Consider the following 24739-nt stretch of genomic DNA (forward strand, 5'->3'; position numbering starts at 1 on the left):
GTTGGAGGATGACGTTATTCAAAATTCGATGACTCTATGTACCGTTGTTTTATCACAATACGAGAAATATACATACATTTATGCAGATTTTTCATTATTTAATTTCTTCAAATATAATGCAGGACTCTAACCTTTTGTTGCAACACTTTGAAAAGTGAACCGACATTTATGAGTCCGACGCAAAATGCCAAAACGAAACTAATAATCCTTCGGGATTCAAATCCCTTTGGACTAAAAAAAAAAAAAATCTGAAATGTTTCAGATTTTAAATTATGCCCAAAGGGGCGTTTTTTAACATTTTGTATATTACCTTTCTTTATTAAATATCATGTTCCTCGCACTTAAACCATAAGATCCAGTGCAACAGCAATATCGCAAAATAGTTTTAAAACGAGCATACCTTTAGAATTTCCGATACAGAGACTCACGCGCTGGAGATAAAAATGTTTTTTCTGCACAACGTTGCCATTGCTCGCTTTGAAATCCTTGAGTTTGTTAATCAAAAATTCGTCAAAGTTTTAAAAAATAGGAAATCGATCATAAAACAAATTTCAAATTTTAAATTTGGTCTTCCACATGCTCATATTCGTTGGAGGATTACGTTATTCAAAATTCGATGACTCTATGTACCGTTATTTTATGACAATGCGAGAAATATACATACATTTACGCAGATTTTCATTATTTAATTTCTTCAAATATAATGCAGGACTCTAACATTTTATGGCAACAATTTGAAAAGTGAACTGACATTTATCCGTCCGACGCAAAATGCCAAAACGAAACTTATAGTTCTTCGGGATTCAAATCCCTTTGGACTAAAAAAAAAAAAAAAAAAAAAATATGAACTGTTTCAGATTTTAAATTAATTCCAAAGGGGCGTTTTTTAACATTTTGTATGTTACCTTTCTTTATTAAATATCATGTTCCTCGCACTTAAACCATAAGATCCAGTGCAACAGCAATATCGCAAAATAGTTTTAAAACGAGTATATCTTTAGAATTTCCGATACAGAGACTCAGGCGCTGGAGATAAAAATGTTTTTCTGCACAACGTTGCCATTGCTCGCTTTGAAATCCTTGAGTTTGTTAATCAAAAATTCGTCAAAGTTTTAAAAAATAGGAAATCGATCATAAAACAAATTTCAAATTTCAAATTTGGTCTTCCACATGCTTGTATTCGTTGGAGGATTACGTTATTCAAAATTCGATGACTCTATGTACCGTTATTTTATGACAATGCGAGAAATATACATACATTTACGCAGATTTTCATTATTTAATTTCTTCAAATATAATGCAGGACTCTAACATTTTATGGCAACAATTTGAAAAGTGAACTGACATTTATCCGTCCGACGCAAAATGCCAAAACGAAACTTATAGTTCTTCGGGATTCAAATCCCTTTGGACTAAAAAAAAAAAAAAAAAATATGAACTGTTTCAGATTTTAAATTATGTCCAAAGGGGCGTTTTTTAACATTTTGTATGTTACCTTTCTTTATTAAATATCATGTTCCTCGCACTTAAACCATAAGATCCAGTGCAACAGCAATGTCGCAAAATAGTTTTAAAACGAGTATATCTTTAGAATTTCCGATACAGAGACTCACGCGCTGGAGATAAAAATGTTTTTCTGCACAGCGTTGCCATTGCTCGCTTTGAAATCCTTGAGTTGGTTAATCAAAAATTCGTCAAAGTTTTAAAAAATAGGAAATCGATCATAAAACAAATTTCAAATTTTAAATTTGGTCTTCCACATGCTCATATTCGTTGGAGGATTACGTTATTCAAAATTCGATGAATCTATGTACCGTTATTTTATGACAATGCGAGAAATATACATACATTTACGCAGATTTTCATTATTTAATTTCTTCAAATATAATGCAGGACTCTAACATTTTGTGGCAACAGTTTGAAAAGTGAACCGACATTTATGAGTCCAAAGCAAAATGCCAAAACGAAACTAATAATCCTTCGGGATTCAAATCCCTTTGGACTAAAAAAAAAAAAATCTGAAATGTTTCAGATTTTAAATTATGCCCAAAGGGGCGTTTTTTATCATTTTGTATATTACCTTTCTTTATTAAATATCATGTTCCTCGCACTTAAACCATAAGATCCAGTGCAACAGCAATATCGCAAAATAGTTTTAAAACGAGCATACCTTTAGAATTTCCGATACAGAGACTCACGCGCTGGAGATAAAAATGTTTTTTCTGCACAACGTTGCCATTGCTCGCTTTGAAATCCTTGAGTTTGTTAATCAAAAATTCGTCAAAGTTTTAAAAAATAGGAAATCGATCATAAAACAAATTTCAAATTTTAAATTTGGTCTTCCACATGCTCATATTCGTTGGAGGATTACGTTATTCAAAATTCGATGACTCTATGTACCGTTATTTTATGACAATGCGAGAAATATACATACATTTACGCAGATTTTCATTATTTAATTTCTTCAAATATAATGCAGGACTCTAACATTTTATGGCAACAGTTTGAAAAGTGAACTGACATTTATCCGTCCGACGCAAAATGCCAAAACGAAACTAATAATCCTTCGGGATTCAAATCCCTTTGGACTAAAAAAAAAAAAAAAAATCTGAAATGTTTCAGATTTTAAATTATGTCCAAAGGGGCGTTTTTTAACATTTTGTATATTACCTTTCTTTATTAAATATCATGTTCCTCGCACTTAAACCATAAGATCCAGTGCAACAGCAATATCGCAAAATAGTTTTAAAACGAGCATACCTTTAGAATTTCCGATACAGAGACTCACGCGCTGGAGATAAAAATGTTTTTTCTGCACAACGTTGCCATTGCTCGCTTTGAAATCTTTGAGTTTGTTAATCAAAAATTCGTCAAAGTTTTAAAAAATAGGAAATCGATCATAAAACAAATTTCAAATTTTAAATTTGGTCTTCCACATGCTCATATTCGTTGGAGGATTACGTTATTCAAAATTCGATGACTCTATGTACCATTATTTTATGACAATGCGAGAAATATACATACATTTACGCAGATTTTCATTATTTAATTTCTTCAAATATAATGCAGGACTCTAACATATTATGGCAACAATTTGTAAAGTGAACCGACATTTATCCGTCCGACGCAAAATGCCAAAACGAAACTAATAGTTCTTCGGGATTCAAATCCCTTTGGACAAAAAAAAAAAAAAAAAAAAAAAAAAAAAAAATATGAACTCTTTCAGATTTTAAATTATGTCCAAAGGGGCGTTTTTTTTAACATTTTGTGTGTTACCTTTTTTTATTAAATATCATGTTCCTCGCACTTAAACCATAAGATCCAGTGCAACAGCAATATCGCAAAATAATTTTAAAACGAGCATATCTTTAGAATTTCCGATACAAGGACTCACACGCTGGAGATAAAAATGTTTTTCTGCACAACGTTGCCATTGCTCGCTTTGAAATCCTTGAGTTTGTTAATCAAAAATTCGTCAAAGTTTTAAAAAATAGGAAATCGATCATAAAACAAATTTCAAATTTCAAATTTGGTCTTCCACATGCTCATATTCGTTGGAGGATTACGTTATTCAAAATTCGATGACTCTATGTACCGTTATTTTATGACAATGGGAGAAATATACATACATTTACGCAGATTTTCATTGTTTAATTTCTTCAAATATAATGCAGGACTCTAACAGTTTATGGCAACAGTTTGAAAAGTGAACAGACATTTATGAGTCCGACGCAAAGTGCAAAAACGAAACTAATAATCCTTCGGGATTCAAATCCCTTTGGACTAAAAAAAAAAAAAAAAAAAAAATCTGAAATGTTTCAGATTTTAAATTACGTCCAAAGGGGCGTTTTTTTTAACATTTTGTGTGTTACCTTTTTTTATTAAATATCATGTTCCTCGCACTTAAACCATAAGATCCAGTGCAACAGCAATATCGCAAAATAGTTTTAAAACGAGCATATCTTTAGAATTTCCGATACAGAGACTCACGCGCTGGAGATAAAAATGTTTTTTCTGCACAACGTTGCCATTGCTCGCTTTGAAATCCTTGAGCTTTTTAATCAAAAATTCGTCAAAGTTTTAAAAAATAGGAAATCGATCATAAAACAAATTTCAAATTTGGTCTTCCACATGCTCATATTCGTTGGAGGATTACGTTATTCAAAATTCGATGACTCTATGTACCGTTGTTTTATCACAATACGAGAAATATACATACATTTATGCAGATTTTTCATTATTTAATATCTTCAAATATAATGCAGGAATCTAACATTTTGTGGCAACAGTTTGAAAAGGGAACCGACATTTATGAGTCCGACGCAAAACGCCAAAACGAAACTAATAGTCCTTCGGGATTGAAATCCCTTTGGACAAAAAAAAAAAAAATCTGAAATGTTTCAGATTTTAAACTATGTCCAAAGGGGCGTTTTTTAACATTTTGTACGTTACCTTTCTTTATTAAATATCATTTTCCTCGCACTTAAACCATAAGATCCAGTGCAACAGCAATATCGCAAAATCATTTTAAAACGAGCATATCTTTAGAATTTCCGATACAGAGACTCACGCGCTGGAGATAAGAATGTTTTTCTGCACAACGTTGCCGTTGCTCGCTTTGAAATCCTTGAGTTGTTAATCAAAAATTCGTCAAAGTTTTAAAAAATAGGAAATCGATCATAAAACAAATTTCAAATTTCAAATTTGGTCTTCCACATGCTCATATTCGTTGGAGGATTACGTTATTCAAAATTCGATGACTCTATGTACCGTTATTTTATGACAATGGGAGAAATATACATACATTTAAGCAGATTTTCATTGTTTAATTTCTTCAAATATAATGCAGGACTCTAACAGTTTATGGCAACAGTTTGAAAAGTGAACAGACATTTATGAGTCCGACGCAAAGTGCAAAAACGAAACTAATAATCCTTCGGGATTCAAATCCCTTTGGACTAAAAAAAAAAAAAAAAAAAAATCCGAAATGTTTCAGATTTTAAATAATGTCCAAAGGGGCGTTTTTTAACATTTTGTACGTTACCTTTCTTTATTAAATATCATTTTCCTCGCACTTAAACCATAAGATCCAGTGCAACAGCAATATCGCAAAATAGTTTTAAAACGAGCATATCTTTAGAATTTCCGATACAGAGACTCACGCGCTGGAGATAAAAATGTTTTTTTTGCACAACGTTGCCATTGCTCGCTTTGAAATCTTTGAGTTTGTTAATCAAAAATTCGTCAAAGTTTTAAAAAATAGGAAATCGATCATAAAACAAATTTCAAATTTCAAATTTGGTCTTCCACATGCTCATATTCGTTGGAGGATGACGTTATTCAAAATTCGATGACTCTATGTACCGTTGTTTTATCACAATACGAGAAATATACATACATTTATGCAGATTTTTCATTATTTAATTTCTTCAAATATAATGCAGGACTCTAACCTTTTGTTGCAACACTTTGAAAAGTGAACCGACATTTATGAGTCCGACGCAAAATGCCAAAACGAAACTAATAATCCTTCGGGATTCAAATCCCTTTGGACTAAAAAAAAAAAAAAAAAATCTGAAATGTTTCAGATTTTAAATTATGTCCAAAGGGGCGTTTTTTAACATTTTGTATATTACCTTTCTTTATTAAATATCATGTTCCTCGCACTTAAACCATAAGATCCAGTGCAACAGCAATATCGCAAAATAGTTTTAAAACGAGCATACCTTTAGAATTTCCGATACAGAGACTAACACGCTGGAGATAAAAATGTTTTTTCTGCACAACGTTGCCATTGCTCGCTTTGAAATCTTTGAGTTTGTTAATCAAAATTTCGTCAAAGTTTTAAAAAATAGGAAATCGATCATAAAACAAATTTCAAATTTTAAATTTGGTCTTCCACATGCTCATATTCGTTGGAGGATTACGTTATTCAAAATTCGATGACTCTATGTACCATTATTTTATGACAATGCGAGAAATATACATACATTTACGCAGATTTTCATTATTTAATTTCTTCAAATATAATGCAGGACTCTAACATATTATGGCAACAATTTGTAAAGTGAACCGACATTTATCCGTCCGACGCAAAATGCCAAAACGAAACTAATAGTTCTTCGGGATTCAAATCCCTTTGGACAAAAAAAAAAAAAAAAAAAAAAAAAAAAAAAAAAAAAAAAAAATATGAACTGTTTCAGATTTTAAATTATGTCCAAAGGGGCGTTTTTTAACATTTTGTATGTTACCTTTCTTTATTAAATATCATGTTCCTCGCACTTAAACCATAAGATCCAGTGCAACAGCAATATCGCAAAATAGTTTTAAAACGAGTATATCTTTAGAATTTCCGATACAGAGACTCACGCGCTGGAGATAAAAATGTTTTTCTGCACAACGTTGCCATTGCTCGCTTTGAAATCCTTGAGTTTGTTAATCAAAAATTCGTCAAAGTTTTAAAAAATAGGAAATCGATCATAAAACAAATTTCAAATTTCAAATTTGGTCTTCCACATGCTCATATTCGTTGGAGGATTACGTTATTCAAAATTCGATGACTCTATGTACCGTTATTTTATGACAATGGGAGAAATATACATACATTTACGCAGATTTTCATTGTTTAATTTCTTCAAATATAATGCAGGACTCTAACATTTTATGGCAACTGTTTGAAAAGTGAACAGACATTTATGAGTCCGACGCAAAGTGCAAAAACGAAACTAATAATCCTTCGGGATTCAAATCCCTTTGGACTAAAAAAAAAAAAAAATCTGAAATGTTTCAGATTTTAAATTACGTCCAAAGGGGCGTTTTTTTTAACATTTTGTATATTACCTTTCTTTATTAAATATCATGTTCCTCGCACTTAAACCATAAGATCCAGTGCAACAGCAATATCGCAAAATAGTTTTAAAACGAGCATACCTTTAGAATTTCCGATACAGAGACTAACGCGCTGGAGATAAAAATGTTTTTTCTGCACAACGTTGCCATTGCTCGCTTTGAAATCTTTGAGTTTGTTAATCAAAAATTCGTCAAAGTTTTAAAAAATAGGAAATCGATCATAAAACAAATTTCAAATTTTAAATTTGGTCTTCCACATGCTCATATTCGTTGGAGGATTACGTTATTCAAAATTCGATGACTCGATGTACCATTATTTTATGACAATGCGAGAAATATACATACATTTACGCAGATTTTCATTATTTAATTTCTTCAAATATAATGCAGGACTCTAACATATTATGGCAACAATTTGTAAAGTGAACCGACATTTATCCGTCCGACGCAAAATGCCAAAACGAAACTAATAGTTCTTCGGGATTCAAATCCCTTTGGACAAAAAAAAAAAAAAAAAAAAATATGAACTGTTTCAGATTTTAAATTATGTCCAAAGGGGCGTTTTTTAACATTTTGTATGTTACCTTTCTTTATTAAATATCATGTTCCTCGCACTTAAACCATAAGATCCAGTGCAACAGCAATATCGCAAAATAGTTTTAAAACGAGTATATCTTTAGAATTTCCGATACAGAGACTCACGCGCTGGAGATAAAAATGTTTTTCTGCACAACGTTGCCATTGCTCGCTTTGAAATCCTTGAATTTGTTAATCAAAAATTCGTCAAAGTTTTAAAAAATAGGAAATCGATCATAAAACAAATTTCAAATTTCAAATTTGGTCTTCCACATGCTCATATTCGTTGGAGGATTACGTTATTCAAAATTCGATGACTCTATGTACCGTTATTTTATGACAATGGGAGAAATATACATACATTTACGCAGATTTTCATTGTTTAATTTCTTCAAATATAATGCAGGACTCTAACATTTTATGGCAACTGTTTGAAAAGTGAACAGACATTTATGAGTCCGACGCAAAGTGCAAAAACGAAACTAATAATCCTTCGGGATTCAAATCCCTTTGGACTAAAAAAAAAAAAAAATCTGAAATGTTTCAGATTTTAAATTACGTCCAAAGGGGCGTTTTTTTTAACATTTTGTATATTACCTTTCTTTATTAAATATCATGTTCCTCGCACTTAAACCATAAGATCCAGTGCAACAGCAATATCGCAAAATAGTTTTAAAACGAGCATATCTTTAGAATTTCCGATACAGAGACTCACGCGCTGGAGATAAAAATGTTTTTTCTGCACAACGTTGCCATTGCTCGCTTTGAAATCCTTGAGCTTTTTAATCAAAAATTCGTCAAAGTTTTAAAAAATAGGAAATCGATCATAAAACAAATTTCAAATTTGGTCTTCCACATGCTCATATTCGTTGGAGGATTACGTTATTCAAAATGCGATGACTCTATGTACCGTTGTTTTATCACAATACGAGAAATATACATACATTTATGCAGATTTTTCATTATTTAATATCTTCAAATATAATGCAGGACTCTAACATTTTGTGGCAACAGTTTGAAAAGGGAACCGACATTTATGAGTCCGACGCAAAACGCCAAAACGAAACTAATTGTCCTTCGGGATTCAAATCCCTTTGGACTAAAAAAAAAAAAAAAATCTGAAATGTTTCAGATTTTAAATTATGTCCAAAGGGGCGTTTTTTAACATTTTGTACGTTACCTTTCTTTATTAAATATCATTTTCCTCGCACTTAAACCATAAGATCCAGTGCAACAGCAATATCGCAAAATAGTTTTAAAACGAGCATATCTTTAGAATTTCCGATACAGAGTCTCACGCGTTGGAGATAAAAATGTTTTTCTGCACAACGTTGCCATTGCACGCTTTGAAATCTTTGAGTTTGTTAATCAAAAATTCGTCAAAGTTTTAAAAAATAGGAAATCGATCATAAAACAAATTTCAAATTTCAAATTTGGTCTTCCACATGCTCATATTCGTTGGAGGATGACGTTATTCAAAATTCGATGACTCTATGTACCGTTGTTTTATCACAATACGAGAAATATACATACATTTATGCAGATTTTTCATTATTTAATTTCTTCAAATATAATGCAGGACTCTAACCTTTTGTTGCAACACTTTGAAAAGTGAACCGACATTTATGAGTCCGACGCAAAATGCCAAAACGAAACTAATAATCCTTCGGGATTCAAATCCCTTTGGACTAAAAAAAAAAAAAATCTGAAATGTTTCAGATTTTAAATTATGCCCAAAGGGGCGTTTTTTAACATTTTGTATATTACCTTTCTTTATTAAATATCATGTTCCTCGCACTTAAACCATAAGATCCAGTGCAACAGCAATATCGCAAAATAGTTTTAAAACGAGCATACCTTTAGAATTTCCGATACAGAGACTCACGCGCTGGAGATAAAAATGTTTTTTCTGCACAACGTTGCCATTGCTCGCTTTGAAATCCTTGAGTTTGTTAATCAAAAATTCGTCAAAGTTTTAAAAAATAGGAAATCGATCATAAAACAAATTTCAAATTTCAAATTTGGTCTTCCACATGCTCATATTCGTTGGAGGATTACGTTATTCAAAATTCGATGACTCTATGTACCGTTATTTTATGACAATGGGAGAAATATACATACATTTACGCAGATTTTCATTGTTTAATTTCTTCAAATATAATGCAGGACTCTAACATTTTATGGCAACTGTTTGAAAAGTGAACAGACATTTATGAGTCCGACGCAAAGTGCAAAAACGAAACTAATAATCCTTCGGGATTCAAATCCCTTTGGACTAAAAAAAAAAAAAAAATCTGAAATGTTTCAGATTTTAAATTACGTCCAAAGGGGCGTTTTTTTTAACATTTTGTATATTACCTTTCTTTATTAAATATCATGTTCCTCGCACTTAAACCATAAGATCCAGTGCAACAGCAATATCGCAAAATAGTTTTAAAACGAGCATACCTTTAGAATTTCCGATACAGAGACTAACGCGCTGGAGATAAAAATGTTTTTTCTGCACAACGTTGCCATTGCTCGCTTTGAAATCTTTGAGTTTGTTAATCAAAAATTCGTCAAAGTTTTAAAAAATAGGAAATCGATCATAAAACAAATTTCAAATTTTAAATTTGGTCTTCCACATGCTCATATTCGTTGGAGGATTACGTTATTCAAAATTCGATGACTCTATGTACCATTATTTTATGACAATGCGAGAAATATACATACATTTACGCAGATTTTCATTATTTAATTTCTTCAAATATAATGCAGGACTCTAACATATTATGGCAACAATTTGTAAAGTGAACCGACATTTATCCGTCCGACGCAAAATGCCAAAACGAAACTAATAGTTCTTCGGGATTCAAATCCCTTTGGACAAAAAAAAAAAAAAAAAAAAAAAAAATATGAACTGTTTCAGATTTTAAATTATGTCCAAAGGGGCGTTTTTTAACATTTTGTATGTTACCTTTCTTTATTAAATATCATGTTCCTCGCACTTAAACCATAAGATCCAGTGCAACAGCAATATCGCAAAATAGTTTTAAAACGAGTATATCTTTAGAATTTCCGATACAGAGACTCACGCGCTGGAGATAAAAATGTTTTTCTGCACAACGTTGCCATTGCTCGCTTTGAAATCCTTGAATTTGTTAATCAAAAATTCGTCAAAGTTTTAAAAAATAGGAAATCGATCATAAAACAAATTTCAAATTTCAAATTTGGTCTTCCACATGCTCATATTCGTTGGAGGATTACGTTATTCAAAATTCGATGACTCTATGTACCGTTATTTTATGACAATGGGAGAAATATACATACATTTACGCAGATTTTCATTGTTTAATTTCTTCAAATATAATGCAGGACTCTAACATTTTATGGCAACTGTTTGAAAAGTGAACAGACATTTATGAGTCCGACGCAAAGTGCAAAAACGAAACTAATAATCCTTCGGGATTCAAATCCCTTTGGACTAAAAAAAAAAAAAAATCTGAAATGTTTCAGATTTTAAATTACGTCCAAAGGGGCGTTTTTTTTAACATTTTGTATATTACCTTTCTTTATTAAATATCATGTTCCTCGCACTTAAACCATAAGATCCAGTGCAACAGCAATATCGCAAAATAGTTTTAAAACGAGCATATCTTTAGAATTTCCGATACAGAGACTCACGCGCTGGAGATAAAAATGTTTTTTCTGCACAACGTTGCCATTGCTCGCTTTGAAATCCTTGAGCTTTTTAATCAAAAATTCGTCAAAGTTTTAAAAAATAGGAAATCGATCATAAAACAAATTTCAAATTTGGTCTTCCACATGCTCATATTCGTTGGAGGATTACGTTATTCAAAATGCGATGACTCTATGTACCGTTGTTTTATCACAATACGAGAAATATACATACATTTATGCAGATTTTTCATTATTTAATATCTTCAAATATAATGCAGGACTCTAACATTTTGTGGCAACAGTTTGAAAAGGGAACCGACATTTATGAGTCCGACGCAAAACGCCAAAACGAAACTAATTGTCCTTCGGGATTCAAATCACTTTGGACTAAAAAAAAAAAAAAAATCTGAAATGTTTCAGATTTTAAATTATGTCCAAAGGGGCGTTTTTTAACATTTTGTACGTTACCTTTCTTTATTAAATATCATTTTCCTCGCACTTAAACCATAAGATCCAGTGCAACAGCAATATCGCAAAATAGTTTTAAAACGAGCATATCTTTAGAATTTCCGATACAGAGTCTCACGCGTTGGAGATAAAAATGTTTTTCTGCACAACGTTGCCATTGCACGCTTTGAAATCTTTGAGTTTGTTAATCAAAAATTCGTCAAAGTTTTAAAAAATAGGAAATCGATCATAAAACAAATTTCAAATTTCAAATTTGGTCTTCCACATGCTCATATTCGTTGGAGGATGACGTTATTCAAAATTCGATGACTCTATGTACCGTTGTTTTATCACAATACGAGAAATATACATACATTTATGCAGATTTTTCATTATTTAATTTCTTCAAATATAATGCAGGACTCTAACCTTTTGTTGCAACACTTTGAAAAGTGAACCGACATTTATGAGTCCGACGCAAAATGCCAAAACGAAACTAATAATCCTTCGGGATTCAAATCCCTTTGGACTAAAAAAAAAAAAAATCTGAAATGTTTCAGATTTTAAATTATGCCCAAAGGGGCGTTTTTTAACATTTTGTATATTACCTTTCTTTATTAAATATCATGTTCCTCGCACTTAAACCATAAGATCCAGTGCAACAGCAATATCGCAAAATAGTTTTAAAACGAGCATACCTTTAGAATTTCCGATACAGAGACTCACGCGCTGGAGATAAAAATGTTTTTTCTGCACAACGTTGCCATTGCTCGCTTTGAAATCCTTGAGTTTGTTAATCAAAAATTCGTCAAAGTTTTAAAAAATAGGAAATCGATCATAAAACAAATTTCAAATTTTAAATTTGGTCTTCCACATGCTCATATTCGTTGGAGGATTACGTTATTCAAAATTCGATGACTCTATGTACCGTTATTTTATGACAATGCGAGAAATATACATACATTTACGCAGATTTTCATTATTTAATTTCTTCAAATATAATGCAGGACTCTAACATTTTATGGCAACAATTTGAAAAGTGAACTGACATTTATCCGTCCGACGCAAAATGCCAAAACGAAACTTATAGTTCTTCGGGATTCAAATCCCTTTGGACTAAAAAAAAAAAAAAAAAAAAATATGAACTGTTTCAGATTTTAAATTAATTCCAAAGGGGCGTTTTTTAACATTTTGTATGTTACCTTTCTTTATTAAATATCATGTTCCTCGCACTTAAACCATAAGATCCAGTGCAACAGCAATATCGCAAAATAGTTTTAAAACGAGTATATCTTTAGAATTTCCGATACAGAGACTCAGGCGCTGGAGATAAAAATGTTTTTCTGCACAACGTTGCCATTGCTCGCTTTGAAATCCTTGAGTTTGTTAATCAAAAATTCGTCAAAGTTTTAAAAAATAGGAAATCGATCATAAAACAAATTTCAAATTTCAAATTTGGTCTTCCACATGCTCGTATTCGTTGGAGGATTACGTTATTCAAAATTCGATGACTCTATGTACCGTTATTTTATGACAATGCGAGAAATATACATACATTTACGCAGATTTTCATTATTTAATTTCTTCAAATATAATGCAGGACTCTAACATTTTATGGCAACAATTTGAAAAGTGAACTGACATTTATCCGTCCGACGCAAAATGCCAAAACGAAACTTATAGTTCTTCGGGATTCAAATCCCTTTGGACTAAAAAAAAAAAAAAAAAATATGAACTGTTTCAGATTTTAAATTATGTCCAAAGGGGCGTTTTTTAACATTTTGTATGTTACCTTTCTTTATTAAATATCATGTTCCTCGCACTTAAACCATAAGATCCAGTGCAACAGCAATATCGCAAAATAGTTTTAAAACGAGTATATCTTTAGAATTTCCGATACAGAGACTCACGCGCTGGAGATAAAAATGTTTTTCTGCACAGCGTTGCCATTGCTCGCTTTGAAATCCTTGAGTTGGTTAATCAAAAATTCGTCAAAGTTTTAAAAAATAGGAAATCGATCATAAAACAAATTTCAAATTTTAAATTTGGTCTTCCACATGCTCATATTCGTTGGAGGATTACGTTATTCAAAATTCGATGAATCTATGTACCGTTATTTTATGACAATGCGAGAAATATACATACATTTACGCAGATTTTCATTATTTAATTTCTTCAAATATAATGCAGGACTCTAACATTTTGTGGCAACAGTTTGAAAAGTGAACCGACATTTATGAGTCCAAAGCAAAATGCCAAAACGAAACTAATAATCCTTCGGGATTCAAATCCCTTTGGACTAAAAAAAAAAAAATCTGAAATGTTTCAGATTTTAAATTATGCCCAAAGGGGCGTTTTTTATCATTTTGTATATTACCTTTCTTTATTAAATATCATGTTCCTCGCACTTAAACCATAAGATCCAGTGCAACAGCAATATCGCAAAATAGTTTTAAAACGAGCATACCTTTAGAATTTCCGATACAGAGACTCACGCGCTGGAGATAAAAATGTTTTTTCTGCACAACGTTGCCATTGCTCGCTTTGAAATCCTTGAGTTTGTTAATCAAAAATTCGTCAAAGTTTTAAAAAATAGGAAATCGATCATAAAACAAATTTCAAATTTTAAATTTGGTCTTCCACATGCTCATATTCGTTGGAGGATTACGTTATTCAAAATTCGATGACTCTATGTACCGTTATTTTATGACAATGCGAGAAATATACATACATTTACGCAGATTTTCATTATTTAATTTCTTCAAATATAATGCAGGACTCTAACATTTTATGGCAACAGTTTGAAAAGTGAACTGACATTTATCCGTCCGACGCAAAATGCCAAAACGAAACTTATAGTTCTTCGGGATTCAAATCCCTTTGGACTAAAAAAAAAAAAAAAAAAAAATATGAACTGTTTCAGATTTTAAATTAATTCCAAAGGGGCGTTTTTTAACATTTTGTATGTTACCTTTCTTTATTAAATATCATGTTCCTCGCACTTAAACCATAAGATACAGTGCAACAGCAATATCGCAAAATAGTTTTAAAACGAGTATATCTTTAGAATTTCCGATACAGAGACTCACGCGCTGGAGATAAAAATGTTTTTCTGCACAACGTTGCCATTGCTCGCTTTGAAATCCTTGAGTTTGTTAATCAAAAATTCGTCAAAGTTTTAAAAAATAGGAAATCGATCATAAAACAAATTTCAAATTTCAAATTTGGTCTTCCACATGCTCATATTCGTTGGAGGATTACGTTATTCAAAATTCGATGACTCTATGTACCGTTATTTTATGACAATGCGAGAAATATACATACATTTACGCAGATTTTCATTATTTAATTTCTTCAAATATAATGCAGGACTCTAACATTTTATGGCAACAATTTGAAAAGTGAACTGACATTTATCCGTCCGACGCAAAATGCCAAAACGAAACTAATAGTTCTTCGGGATTCAAATCCCTTTGGACTAAAAAAAAAAAAAAAAAAAAAAATATGAACTGTTTCAGATTTTAAATTATGTCCAAAGGGGCGTTTTTTAACATTTTGTATGTTACCTTTCTTTATTAAATATCATGTTCCTCGCACTTAAACCATAAGATCCAGTGCAACAGCAAAATCGCAAAATAGTTTTAAAACGAGCATATCTTTATAATTTCCGATACAGAGACTCACGCGCTGGAGATAAAAATGTTTTTCTGCACAGCGTTGCCATTGCTCGCTTTGAAATCCTTGAGTTGGTTAATCAAAAATTCGTCAAAGTTTTAAAAAATAGGAAATCGATAATAAAACAAATTTCAAATTTTAAATTTGGTCTTCCACATGCTCATATTCGTTGGAGGATTACGTTATTCAAAATTCGATGACTCTATGTACCGTTATTTTATGACAATGCGAGAAATATACATACATTTACGCAGATTTTCATTATTTAATTTCTTCAAATATAATGCAGGACTCTAACATTTTATGGCAACAATTTGTAAAGTGAACCGACATTTATCCGTCCGACGCAAAATGCCAAAACGAAACTAATAGTTCTTCGGGATTCAAATCCCTTTGGACTAAAAAAAAAAAAAAAAAAAAAAATATGAACTGTTTCAGATTTTAAATTACGTCCAAAGGGGCGTTTTTTTTAACATTTTGTGTGTTACCTTTTTTTATTAAATATCATGTTCCTCGCACTTAAACCATAAGATCCAGTGCAACAGCAATATCGCAAAATAGTTTTAAAACGAGCATATCTTTAGAATTTCCGATACAGAGACTCACGCGCTGGAGATAAAAATGTTTTTTCTGCACAACGTTGCCATTGCTCGCTTTGAAATCCTTGAGCTTTTTAATCAAAAATTCGTCAAAGTTTTAAAAAATAGGAAATCGATCATAAAACAAATTTCAAATTTGGTCTTCCACATGCTCATATTCGTTGGAGGATTACGTTATTCAAAATTCGATGACTCTATGTACCGTTGTTTTATCACAATACGAGAAATATACATACATTTATGCAGATTTTTCATTATTTAATATCTTCAAATATAATGCAGGAATCTAACATTTTGTGGCAACAGTTTGAAAAGGGAACCGACATTTATGAGTCCGACGCAAAACGCCAAAACGAAACTAATAGTCCTTCGGGATTGAAATCCCTTTGGACAAAAAAAAAAAAAAAAATCTGAAATGTTTCAGATTTTAAACTATGTCCAAAGGGGCGTTTTTTAACATTTTGTACGTTAACTTTCTTTATTAAATATCATTTTCCTCGCACTTAAACCATAAGATCCAGTGCAACAGCAATATCGCAAAATAGTTTTAAAACGAGCATACCTTTAGAATTTCCGATACAGAGACTCACGCGCTGGAGATAAAAATGTTTTTTCTGCACAACGTTGCCATTGCTCGCTTTGAAATCCTTGAGTTTGTTAATCAAAAATTCGTCAAAGTTTTAAAAAATAGGAAATCGATCATAAAACAAATTTCAAATTTTAAATTTGGTCTTCCACATGCTCATATTCGTTGGAGGATTACGTTATTCAAAATTCGATGACTCTATGTACCGTTATTTTATGACAATGCGAGAAATATACATACATTTACGCAGATTTTCATTGTTTAATTTCTTCAAATATAATGCAGGACTCTAACATTTTATGGCAACAGTTTCAAAAGTGAACCGACATTTATCCGTCCGACGCAAAATGCAAAAACGAAACTAATAATCCTTCGGGATTCAAATCCCTTTGGACTAAAAAAAAAAAAAATCTGAAATGTTTCAGATTTTAAATTATGTCCAAAGGGGCGTTTTCTAACATTTTGTGTGTTACATTTCTTTATTACATATCATTTTCCTCGCACTTAAACCATAAGATCCAGTGCAACAGCAAAATCGCAAAATAGTTTTAAAACGAGCATATCTTTAGAATTTCCGATACAGAGACTCACGCGTTGGAGATAAAATGTTTTTCTGCACAACGTTGCCATTGCTCGCTTTGAAATCCTTGAGTTTGTTAATCAAAAATTCGTCAAAGTTTTAAAAAATAGGAAATCGATCATAAAACGAATTTCAAATTTCAAATTTGGTTTTCCACATGCTCATATTCGTTGGAGGATGACGTTATTCAAAATTCGATGACTCTATGTATCGTTGTTTTATCACAATACGAGAAATATACATACATTTATGCAGATTTTTCATTATTTAAATTCTTCAAATATAATGCAGGACTCTAACCTTTTGTGGCAACACTTTGAAAAGTGAACCGACATTTATGAGTCCGACGCAAAATGCCAAAACGAAACTAATAGTTCTTCGGGATTCAAATCCCTTTGGACTAAAAAAAAAAAAAAAAAAAATATGAACTGTTCCAGATTTTAAATTATGTCCAAAGGGGCGTTTTTTAACATTTTGTATGTTACCTTTCTTTATTAAATATCATGTTCCTCGCACTTAAACCATAAGATCCAGTGCAACAGCAATATCGCAAAATAGTTTTAAAACGAGTATATCTTTATAATTTCCGATACAGAGACTCACGCGCTGGAGATAAAAATGTTTTTTCTGCACAACGTTGCCATTGCTCGCTTTGAAATCCTTGAGTTTGTTAATCAAAAATTCGTCAAAGTTTTAAAAAATAGGAAATCGATCATAAAACAAATTTCAAATTTTAAATTTGGTCTTCCACATGCTCATATTCGTTGGAGGATTACGTTATTCAAAATTCGATGACTCTATGTACCGTTATTTTATGACAATGCGAGAAATATACATACATTTACGCAGATTTTCATTATTTAATTTCTTCAAATATAATGCAGGACTCTAACATTTTATGGCAACAATTTGAAAAGTGAACTGACATTTATCCGTCCGACGCAAAATGCCAAAACGAAACTTATAGTTCTTCGGGATTCAAATCCCTTTGGACTAAAAAAAAAAAAAAAAAAAAAAATATGAACTGTTTCAGATTTTAAATTAATTCCAAAGGGGCGTTTTTTAACATTTTGTATGTTACCTTTCTTTATTAAATATCATGTTCCTTGCACTTAAACCATAAGATCCAGTGCAACAGCAATATCGCAAAATAGTTTTAAAACGAGTATATCTTTAGAATTTCCGATACAGAGACTCAGGCGCTGGAGATAAAAATGTTTTTCTGCACAACGTTGCCATTGCTCGCTTTGAAATCCTTGAGTTTGTTAATCAAAAATTCGTCAAAGTTTTAAAAAATAGGAAATCGATCATAAAACAAATTTCAAATTTCAAATTTGGTCTTCCACATGCTCGTATTCGTTGGAGGATTACGTTATTCAAAATTCGATGACTCTATGTACCGTTATTTTATGACAATGCGAGAAATATACATACATTTACGCAGATTTTCATTATTTAATTTCTTCAAATATAATGCAGGACTCTAACATTTTATGGCAACAATTTGAAAAGTGAACTGACATTTATCCGTCCGACGCAAAATGCCAAAACGAAACTTATAGTTCTTCGGGATTCAAATCCCTTTGGACTAAAAAAAAAAAAAAAAAATATGAACTGTTTCAGATTTTAAATTATGTCCAAAGGGGCGTTTTTTAACATTTTGTATGTTACCTTTCTTTATTAAATATCATGTTCCTCGCACTTAAACCATAAGATCCAGTGCAACAGCAATATCGCAAAATAGTTTTAAAACGAGTATATCTTTAGAATTTCCGATACAGAGACTCACGCGCTGGAGATAAAAATGTTTTTCTGCACAGCGTTGCCATTGCTCGCTTTGAAATCCTTGAGTTGGTTAATCAAAAATTCGTCAAAGTTTTAAAAAATAGGAAATCGATCATAAAACAAATTTCAAATTTTAAATTTGGTCTTCCACATGCTCATATTCGTTGGAGGATTACGTTATTCAAAATTCGATGAATCTATGTACCGTTATTTTATGACAATGCGAGAAATATACATACATTTACGCAGATTTTCATTATTTAATTTCTTCAAATATAATGCAGGACTCTAACATTTTGTGGCAACAGTTTGAAAAGTGAACCGACATTTATGAGTCCAAAGCAAAATGCCAAAACGAAACTAATAATCCTTCGGGATTCAAATCCCTTTGGACTAAAAAAAAAAAAATCTGAAATGTTTCAGATTTTAAATTATGCCCAAAGGGGCGTTTTTTATCATTTTGTATATTACCTTTCTTTATTAAATATCATGTTCCTCGCACTTAAACCATAAGATCCAGTGCAACAGCAATATCGCAAAATAGTTTTAAAACGAGCATACCTTTAGAATTTCCGATACAGAGACTCACGCGCTGGAGATAAAAATGTTTTTTCTGCACAACGTTGCCATTGCTCGCTTTGAAATCCTTGAGTTTGTTAATCAAAAATTCGTCAAAGTTTTAAAAAATAGGAAATCGATCATAAAACAAATTTCAAATTTTAAATTTGGTCTTCCACATGCTCATATTCGTTGGAGGATTACGTTATTCAAAATTCGATGACTCTATGTACCGTTATTTTATGACAATGCGAGAAATATACATACATTTACGCAGATTTTCATTATTTAATTTCTTCAAATATAATGCAGGACTCTAACATTTTATGGCAACAGTTTGAAAAGTGAACTGACATTTATCCGTCCGACGCAAAATGCCAAAACGAAACTTATAGTTCTTCGGGATTCAAATCCCTTTGGACTAAAAAAAAAAAAAAAAAAAAAAATATGAACTGTTTCAGATTTTAAATTAATTCCAAAGGGGCGTTTTTTAACATTTTGTATGTTACCTTTCTTTATTAAATATCATGTTCCTCGCACTTAAACCATAAGATACAGTGCAACAGCAATATCGCAAAATAGTTTTAAAACGAGTATATCTTTAGAATTTCCGATACAGAGACTCACGCGCTGGAGATAAAAATGTTTTTCTGCACAACGTTGCCATTGCTCGCTTTGAAATCCTTGAGTTTGTTAATCAAAAATTCGTCAAAGTTTTAAAAAATAGGAAATCGATCATAAAACAAATTTCAAATTTCAAATTTGGTCTTCCACATGCTCATATTCGTTGGAGGATTACGTTATTCAAAATTCGATGACTCTATGTACCGTTATTTTATGACAATGCGAGAAATATACATACATTTACGCAGATTTTCATTATTTAATTTCTTCAAATATAATGCAGGACTCTAACATTTTATGGCAACAATTTGAAAAGTGAACTGACATTTATCCGTCCGACGCAAAATGCCAAAACGAAACTAATAGTTCTTCGGGATTCAAATCCCTTTGGACTAAAAAAAAAAAAAAAAAAAAAAATATGAACTGTTTCAGATTTTAAATTATGTCCAAAGGGGCGTTTTTTAACATTTTGTATGTTACCTTTCTTTATTAAATATCATGTTCCTCGCACTTAAACCATAAGATCCAGTGCAACAGCAAAATCGCAAAATAGTTTTAAAACGAGCATATCTTTATAATTTCCGATACAGAGACTCACGCGCTGGAGATAAAAATGTTTTTCTGCACAGCGTTGCCATTGCTCGCTTTGAAATCCTTGAGTTGGTTAATCAAAAATTCGTCAAAGTTTTAAAAAATAGGAAATCGATAATAAAACAAATTTCAAATTTTAAATTTGGTCTTCCACATGCTCATATTCGTTGGAGGATTACGTTATTCAAAATTCGATGACTCTATGTACCGTTATTTTATGACAATGCGAGAAATATACATACATTTACGCAGATTTTCATTATTTAATTTCTTCAAATATAATGCAGGACTCTAACATTTTATGGCAACAATTTGTAAAGTGAACCGACATTTATCCGTCCGACGCAAAATGCCAAAACGAAACTAATAGTTCTTCGGGATTCAAATCCCTTTGGACTAAAAAAAAAAAAAAAAAAAAAAAAAATATGAACTGTTTCAGATTTTAAATTACGTCCAAAGGGGCGTTTTTTTTAACATTTTGTGTGTTACCTTTTTTTATTAAATATCATGTTCCTCGCACTTAAACCATAAGATCCAGTGCAACAGCAATATCGCAAAATAGTTTTAAAACGAGCATATCTTTAGAATTTCCGATACAGAGACTCACGCGCTGGAGATAAAAATGTTTTTTCTGCACAACGTTGCCATTGCTCGCTTTGAAATCCTTGAGCTTTTTAATCAAAAATTCGTCAAAGTTTTAAAAAATAGGAAATCGATCATAAAACAAATTTCAAATTTGGTCTTCCACATGCTCATATTCGTTGGAGGATTACGTTATTCAAAATTCGATGACTCTATGTACCGTTGTTTTATCACAATACGAGAAATATACATACATTTATGCAGATTTTTCATTATTTAATATCTTCAAATATAATGCAGGAATCTAACATTTTGTGGCAACAGTTTGAAAAGGGAACCGACATTTATGAGTCCGACGCAAAACGCCAAAACGAAACTAATAGTCCTTCGGGATTGAAATCCCTTTGGACAAAAAAAAAAAAAAAATCTGAAATGTTTCAGATTTTAAACTATGTCCAAAGGGGCGTTTTTTAACATTTTGTACGTTAACTTTCTTTATTAAATATCATTTTCCTCGCACTTAAACCATAAGATCCAGTGCAACAGCAATATCGCAAAATAGTTTTAAAACGAGCATACCTTTAGAATTTCCGATACAGAGACTCACGCGCTGGAGATAAAAATGTTTTTTCTGCACAACGTTGCCATTGCTCGCTTTGAAATCCTTGAGTTTGTTAATCAAAAATTCGTCAAAGTTTTAAAAAATAGGAAATCGATCATAAAACAAATTTCAAATTTTAAATTTGGTCTTCCACATGCTCATATTCGTTGGAGGATTACGTTATTCAAAATTCGATGACTCTATGTACCGTTATTTTATGACAATGCGAGAAATATACATACATTTACGCAGATTTTCATTGTTTAATTTCTTCAAATATAATGCAGGACTCTAACATTTTATGGCAACAGTTTCAAAAGTGAACCGACATTTATCCGTCCGACGCAAAATGCAAAAACGAAACTAATAATCCTTCGGGATTCAAATCCCTTTGGACTAAAAAAAAAAAAAATCTGAAATGTTTCAGATTTTAAATTATGTCCAAAGGGGCGTTTTCTAACATTTTGTGTGTTACATTTCTTTATTACATATCATTTTCCTCGCACTTAAACCATAAGATCCAGTGCAACAGCAAAATCGCAAAATAGTTTTAAAACGAGCATATCTTTAGAATTTCCGATACAGAGACTCACGCGTTGGAGATAAAATGTTTTTCTGCACAACGTTGCCATTGCTCGCTTTGAAATCCTTGAGTTTGTTAATCAAAAATTCGTCAAAGTTTTAAAAAATAGGAAATCGATCATAAAACGAATTTCAAATTTCAAATTTGGTTTTCCACATGCTCATATTCGTTGGAGGATGACGTTATTCAAAATTCGATGACTCTATGTATCGTTGTTTTATCACAATACGAGAAATATACATACATTTATGCAGATTTTTCATTATTTAAATTCTTCAAATATAATGCAGGACTCTAACCTTTTGTGGCAACACTTTGAAAAGTGAACCGACATTTATGAGTCCGACGCAAAATGCCAAAACGAAACTAATAGTTCTTCGGGATTCAAATCCCTTTGGACTAAAAAAAAAAAAAAAAAAAATATGAACTGTTCCAGATTTTAAATTATGTCCAAAGGGGCGTTTTTTAACATTTTGTATGTTACCTTTCTTTATTAAATATCATGTTCCTCGCACTTAAACCATAAGATCCAGTGCAACAGCAATATCGCAAAATAGTTTTAAAACGAGTATATCTTTATAATTTCCGATACAGAGACTCACGCGCTGGAGATAAAAATGTTTTTCTGCACAGCGTTGCCATTGCTCGCTTTGAAATCCTTGAGTTGGTTAATCAAAAATTCGTCAAAGTTTTAAAAAATAGGAAATCGATAATAAAACAAATTTCAAATTTTAAATTTGGTCTTCCACATGCTCATATTCGTTGGAGGATTACGTTATTCAAAATTCGATGACTCTATGTACCGTTATTTTATGACAATGCGAGAAATATACATACATTTACGCAGATTTTCATTATTTAATTTCTTCAAATATAATGCAGGACTCTAACATTTTATGGCAACAATTTGTAAAGTGAACCGACATTTATCCGTCCGACGCAAAATGCCAAAACGAAACTAATAGTTCTTCGGGATTCAAATCCCTTTGGACTAAAAAAAAAAAAAAAAAAAAAAATATGAACTGTTTCAGATTTTAAATTACGTCCAAAGGGGCGTTTTTTTTAACATTTTGTGTGTTACCTTTTTTTATTAAATATCATGTTCCTCGCACTTAAACCATAAGATCCAGTGCAACAGCAATATCGCAAAATAGTTTTAAAACGAGCATATCTTTAGAATTTTCGATACAGAGACTCACGCGCTGGAGATAAAAATGTTTTTTCTGCACAACGTTGCCATTGCTCGCTTTGAAATCCTTGAGCTTTTTAATCAAAAATTCGTCAAAGTTTTAAAAAATAGGAAATCGATCATAAAACAAATTTCAAATTTGGTCTTCCACATGCTCATATTCGTTGGAGGATTACGTTATTCAAAATTCGATGACTCTATGTACCGTTGTTTTATCACAATACGAGAAATATACATACATTTATGCAGATTTTTCATTATTTAATATCTTCAAATATAATGCAGGAATCTAACATTTTGTGGCAACAGTTTGAAAAGGGAACCGACATTTATGAGTCCGACGCAAAACGCCAAAACGAAACTAATAGTCCTTCGGGATTGAAATCCCTTTGGACAAAAAAAAAAAAAAAATCTGAAATGTTTCAGATTTTAAACTATGTCCAAAGGGGCGTTTTTTAACATTTTGTACGTTACCTTTCTTTATTAAATATCATTTTCCTCGCACTTAAACCATAAGATCCAGTGCAACAGCAATATCGCAAAGTCATTTTAAAACGAGCATATCTTTAGAATTTCCGATACAGAGACTCACGCGCTGGAGATAAGAATGTTTTTCTGCACAACGTTGCCATTGCTCGCTTTGAAATCCTTGAGTTGTTAATCAAAAATTCGTCAAAGTTTTAAAAAATAAGAAATCGATCATAAAACAAATTTCAAATTTCAAATTTGGTCTTCCACATGCTCATATTCGTTGGAGGATGACGTTATTCAAAATTCGATGACTCTATGTACCGTTGTTTTATCACAATACGAGAAATATACATACATTTATGCAGATTTTTCATTATTTAATTTCTTCAAATATAATGCAGGACTCTAACCTTTTGTTGCAACACTTTGAAAAGTGAACCGACATTTATGAGTCCGACGCAAAATGCCAAAACGAAACTAATAATCCTTCGGGATTCAAATCCCTTTGGACTAAAAAAAAAAAAAATCTGAAATGTTTCAGATTTTAAATTATGTCCAAAGGGGCGTTTTTTAACATTTTGTATATTACCTTTCTTTATTAAATATCATGTTCCTCGCACTTAAACCATAAGATCCAGTGCAACAGCAATATCGCAAAATAGTTTTAAAACGAGCATACCTTTAGAATTTCCGATACAGAGACTAACGCGCTGGAGATAAAAATGTTTTTTCTGCACAACGTTGCCATTGCTCGCTTTGAAATCTTTGAGTTTGTTAATCAAA

Source organism: Stegodyphus dumicola, chromosome 11 (genome assembly GCF_044657685.1).
Source record: "Stegodyphus dumicola isolate Sdum_Otavi_A_Nest chromosome 11, ASM4465768v1".
Classification (NCBI taxonomy): Eukaryota; Metazoa; Arthropoda; class Arachnida; order Araneae; family Eresidae; genus Stegodyphus; species Stegodyphus dumicola.